Below are 6,559 nucleotides of genomic sequence, written 5' to 3' on the forward strand. Positions count from 1 at the left end.
ATGGAGCAGGCTGACATTCCAAAAATGAATATTTCATAGCCAGACTGTGACTCTTACCAATAAATGGGTTAGGAAGTTAGTGAGGAAGGCAGCGAGAGATGTTTATAGTCTTGTGGCCACTGGGTAAATACCCCTAAGCCAAAAGCTAGCTGTGAGTCACAAAGCTCTTCTGACGAAATATGAGGTATAAAGCTTTCAAGTAAAAAATTTAAGTCCTTAATTTTCAAATAACCAGTAGGTGTTTTTCGTTAACTTTTAAGAACTGATGCAGAAAATTGCTATTAGAAAAAAATGTGTTTCCCGGCCGGGCGTGGCTCAGCGGTTGAGCAGCAACCTAGGATCCAGGAGATGGAGGTTCGATTCCCAGTCTGGGCACATGCCCAGGTTGCGGACTTGATCCCCAATGACTCTCTCATCATTGATGTTTCTGTCTGTCTGTCTGTCTCTCTCCTTTCCTCTCTCTGAAATCAATAAAGATATATTAAAAAAAAAAAAAAAAAAAAAAAGAACCTTTAAAAAAATGTGAACAATCTTCTAGTGCGTATGTGATAAAAGAAACTAAAGTCTGCAAATTTTAAGAGTTAATTTTATGGATTTTGCAAATTTAAGGAGTTAATCAATTTTATGGATTTGAGAAAAAATGAACCTCAGGAGTAGATATCATTAGCCTGCTAGATCTGTGTGCAGAGAGTGAACTAATGAAAGACTAGAAGTAAATAATTATCTGAACATGTTTGAGGGTAGAAATGTGAAGAATTTGTCTCCAGGATAAACTTTCAATCATCTGCTTTAGGAAGTAAATGTGGTGACTCTTTTTGGAGCCATACCTATTTGGTATAAATAGTGAAATTTTTAAAAATCTTTTAAAACCCTTGCTGGGAAGGAAGAAAAACTCTCATAAGTCAGTGGACTTAAAGAGGGAACAGAGACCAGTTTAGGCAGATCCTCTGTACTAATCTGCGAGATAATACACCTTGAAAGAGAAAGTCGGGGATGCCTCACTAAATTGCAGGATGGGGCAGTTTCAAAATGGCCATTTTATCATTGCAGTTTTACTGTTTCTTGAAGAAACATGAATTGCTATATCAGGAATTCATATTTATGTATAAATAAAGTAATTGATTATTTACTTAATTCTATGTAATGTATACTAGAAAATGTTCTAGTATTCTAGGATTTATTGTGAAATAAATATGGCAGCAATATAAAAATGAGGTAATTCTCAGGTAGTAGAGGGGATAAAATATGGTTATAAAATTAATATTATATATTTATACATATGTACATAATTTACATTTAATTTTTAGGGTGATCATTGGTATAATAAATCCTGAACACTCAACCACAATACATGCACACACTGAAGCTCATCTATTTTTTACTTCCCTTCTGATTTCAAAGCATGGACTACTCACCTATTATTTTAGTGGCACATACATATTCCTCATTGAGAGAAAACTCATTTTCAATAGATTTTTTTATGTACACTAAATAAAATTTATTTTCTTCTCTTATCATTGTTCAGTCCATGACAACCTAACTCTTATGAGAGTAGGGCATGGGTGAAAATCAAATTTTTCCCATTTGAATTACAAAGATCCTGCATTTTATTTAATTATCTGGGTGAGTGTGTCCCACTTATCTAAATTTATTTTCAAAAATATTTACTTGACAATATAGATACTGAGATTGAGCCATTAGTGAATTCTATTAGGATTGTAGTGAGGACTGGAAAATGTCCTCTTTGGTAAAATGTCTATCATAGTAAGAAAAAGAATATATCATTAGAAAGATATTACTCATTATTAGTGTTAGGGATGAGAGCAAGTTCCAGATAAATAAATAAGTTTAAAGCTATGTCCTGCTGCATCCTAGTTAGGCTATTTTCCATAAAGTGTTTTACTAATGAATGATCAAGAATAACACCTGACGTATTTACTGAATGCAGGACTTATGGACCTTGAATAGCACAGATCCCTTTGGCATTCAGGTCCATACATCTGTAAATAGCGGAACAGACATAGTCCTTAAAGAATGTCCTTTTAATGAATTAAATTATTCTGAGCACAGGTTCCAGATTCCTCACACCCGGGGCTACTCATCTCCATTACCCATTTCTACGTCCATCACCTCAAACTGAAAATACGCTGCCTGATCTATTGGAGAGTGCCAGCAGGGTCCCTTTATCTGCAGGCCTCACTCTGCTGGTATCAAGTTTATGCGGCATCACTCATTACTCCTATTACCAAGGACACCTCATTAAGAGGAACCTTGTGTTTCAGAACTGTCTCCACGAGATCCACATTTAATGGGAGTAGAATACAAATGAATTCACTTTCGTTTTTTGTTTGAGTTAATTGATTATAAAATTTTAAAATGTATAAAATTAAAGTAGATTCTAGTTGGCTAAAACAAAAGCTTTGAATTTATCAACCGTATTACCTGCCCTTGCTCAGCTCCCCGCTTGCCCTCTGCTACGTACGCTACTGAGCACCATGGGCTCCCAGTCAGAGGAGGGAGGTAAGCAGCTCTCCAAGGCCACCCGCTGACCAGGGAGACTGGCGGAGCGAAAGAGTCCCCCAGTCAACTTCTTGCGCTTGAGCCACGTTACACTGGCTAATGCGCCCCTCTAAAATCAAGTGTTGATTGTATTCACTTCATTGCAGTGAGGCAGTATCGGTCAGGCCTGGTCCTCAGTTGGCTGGAGGAATTCTGTTCTAGTGGTTCCCTTTCATTTTCATTACCAGCTCTCTCAATATGTCTAGGCTGTATTAAGAGTTAACACCTCCTCAGTTTCCATGCAAGAATATCAGAATATCAATTAGAAAATAGAAACTTCATTTACTTTTTCCCAAACCATAGCTAAATATTATATTTGATAATTACCAATGCTGTAAGTTTCATGGGATTCTCATTTCTATTGAAGGTATAAGCACACTTATTTATTTACTTTTGAACTTTAAAAATAGCTGACATTTATTGATTGCAAAATATATATATTTTTTGGCCGCAGAATTTTAGCAATTAGTTTATGTGTGCCATGAGATGAAAAGGTTGAAAATCGCTGTTTTAAGCCACTACATTTTATCGTGGTGTCAGGATCTTTAAAACTATTATATCTTTACTCTTGTCAGTCAGGAGTTTGAAGGGGTCTTTTATACAGAAATACATTGTTTTAGAAGGCAGAGTTTCTCTTTGCAATTCTGTGCCTTAGACGTTCTTGATAATTTTCTGACAGGAGAATTCACTTTCCAGAGTACACCTGAAAGTAATCTAATAATATATGTCAACTGGAATTGAAAATAAAAAATGTTAAAAAAAAAAGAATGAATCTTCCCCCCATCAGTTCCCCTGTTCAGCTGCTGTGGGAGCAGCCAAAACTGTTTTTCTGGCTATTTTTTTGTGGCTATGGATATTTTGGAGGATACAATTATATGCCTTATGAAAAGAAGTAAATATGTATAAACTTCTGGGATGAACATGGCTGTCTATATCAGCTCCCTGCCCATACCTGCTCCTCCTGGAAGTTACAGAAAAACAATTAAGATGCCTCCTACATACCACATTTTCAGTGAGACTAGGAAAAAGATATGCTATGCATGCAGCAAATACACATGTATTGGCTGTGTAAGTTGGTGAGATTTGGCAGAAGCTTCAAAAGAGAAAGAAAAGGGGAGAGGGTACAAAGAGGCCCTGCAATGGCAGTTCTTCAAAGGCAGAAGAAAAATATACCTTCTGAAGGTGAGGTGCTCTTCAGTAGTGAAAAGTTATGTACTTTGTAGGCAGGCTGCCAGCAAAAGTTTCCTTGATAAAGTTTAGAAAGAAAGTAAAAATTTAATTACATAATCACATATCAAAACCTATGGATAGCCAAAAGGAAAATAAAGCATAAGCAAAGTCAAAACATATAACCATAAGTATTTTTGCAGTGTATATCATAAATATATATATTTGCTGTATCCCAAGTAATTCGAATGCTGCCTGCCACGTAGTAAATACTTATTGAATGAATACATGAATTGAATAGAAAAAAATGGCAAAGACTACAAGTTGTGAAAAAGAGAATGAAAATAGTTTTTACTTGTATTTAAAAATGTTCAACCAGTAGTCATAATAAGATAAATTATTCTATTTTTCATCTATGTTGTTAGATTGGCAAAAATCCAAAAACTTGATAAAACTTCCTGTTGGCAAAGCTGTGAGGAAACAGTTATTATCAGGCATCATTGATGGGCATGTAATTTGCATAAGATTTGTGAGGAGCAAGTTGGTAATATCTCTCCAAAGGACAAAGGCATATACTTTTTGACACAGCAGTGCCAATTTAGGTTGTGTCCCCAAAACATACTCATGTGCACAATGAAGTATATATATGTAAGGGGATTCATTACAGCATTATTATTAAAGTAACATAATGGGGGGAAAATCAAATTTCATCAATAGGAGACTAGGACTGGTAAAATTTGTGATTCAGTTATAGAAAAAATAAGAAAACTCTCCTAAGATCTCCAGGATATATGATTAAATAAAAGAAGTCAAGACAGTATTTATATTATGTTTTTAAAAAGTAGAAAATAATGTTAATGTGTAGTTACCTGCATACACACAAATAACTGTGGAAGAACTCCTAAGAAGCTAAAATAATCCCCATTTCAGTGATAGAAATGGAAACTGAAGAGAGAGACAAGAAAGAGATGTTGGGAAAAGACCTATATGCATATATTTTTACAGCTTAAAATTTTGAAACCACGCAAAAGAATTTCCTACCCCAAAATTTAAATTTAAGTTAAGAAACAAATTATGGGGAAAAGCTCCCAAATAAAATAAAGTGTTGATTAGTCATGAAATGACACTCTCACATTTATAGCAATAGAAAGATTCATTAATTCAATCATTCACTTAACAAATGTTTATCGAATTACTTCCACTACTCAAGATGATGGAGATACCATGCTGAACTGAACAGGAGTAGGAAACATGGCTACTCTTCTGGATCTTCCATTTCAATATGATAGAAAGACAACAAACAAGTTAAAATTTTTAAAAATAATAAAACCAGATGAGATAAGATGGCAGTAGGTATGATTATTAAGATAAAACAGCCTGATACTCCAAAACACAACATAGAAAATAGCCTGGTCTCAAAATATATAAGGAGATGTTCCCTTATAGTGACTTTGACACTTAAGGGAGCATAATGAATTTTTTGGACAACAAAGAAAGGATTGAGCACTCCTGTCACACAGGTGGATCAACAAAATGTTTAGCTTATCTCTATCTGTGCCTGAATCTCTGCCCTCTGGTGCATTTGATCACATTGCAACTCAATTTCTATGAAATTCCACAGGTCCCAAGAAGAAATGGACCTATGCATTCCCCTTCATTACAGCATTTGGAAAGTAAATAATTCCCCAAAATGGAAATTAGAAAGAACAACATAAAAATCAGGCCACTTAAAAGAAGGGCAAATTCAGTGAAGGAATATGCTCCTTATTCCTGAATGGTGTCCTGAAGCTTATGATTCTCTTGAAGAACCTATTGATTCTGCTCAGTTTTGTGGGGATGCACAAGGAGAAAATAGTGTGTTAATAGCTCATTGACTATCTGCTAGAATTGTCTAAAGACAAATAGAAAATTAAATGCACATAGGCCATATATTGGCTTGCTAACAGACATTTGCTCTATCATTTATTATGTTAAATGTAACAAAATTTTTACTATACTATTTTATTACAGAAACATTAATTTTGCATATTATTTCCCATATAGAAAATAGACATCAGCGCTGCAGCAAAAATACTGCAACAAATCTCATGTAGTAGGTGTCTTTTGCCTAAGCCTGGTTCTCCCAGAAATCAGAGCTTGAGGCAAAGGCTTATGTTTTAGGAAATGCAATTCCAGAGAGCTGACCTAAGGGACAGGGGAGTGAGGCAGAGCAAAATGGTAGAGTAAATTACAAGAACATGTTATCAAGTTGCTGGCTACTGATTGTTTGATCTCAGGAACTGTTCTCTAAGAAACCACACAAACTTCATCTCAAAACAGTCCATCAAGAGGAAGAAAGAGAGAAAAATATATTCCCCAGTTCCTAGCTCCCATTTTTCACAAATTTGTCCTTCAGGAAGCTGGGAGTTACCTATATACTTTCAGATTGCATATGCATGGGCACTGAGCTATATCCCTTACTCTGTATCTTTGGAATCCAAAGGTTAGCCCTGGAACAGGAGGCAAGGAGTGCAGGACACAGACATCAAGGGAGGTCCTTTCGGGTTGCACCTGTGGGAAATCTGCACCAGGCAAAGGACATGGGCACAAGCCATGGTTGGAACAAGGAATAGTGACACCAAAGGTTGTGAAGTGGTGCATAAGAGAAGTGGTTTTCAAACTGTCAAAGGCATCAGAGGCACCTGGTAGGTTTGTTAAATCACAGATTATTGGGTGCCACCCCCAGATTTTCTGATTTCATAGGTCTGACATGGAGCTAAACAATTCACATTTCTAACAACTTTGTAGGTGATTCTGGTGCTGCTGGTCCCAGACTACACTTTGAGAAACACTG

This window comes from Miniopterus schreibersii (genome assembly GCF_964146895.1).
Source record: "Miniopterus schreibersii genome assembly, chromosome: 3".
Lineage (NCBI taxonomy): Eukaryota > Metazoa > Chordata > Mammalia > Chiroptera > Miniopteridae > Miniopterus > Miniopterus schreibersii.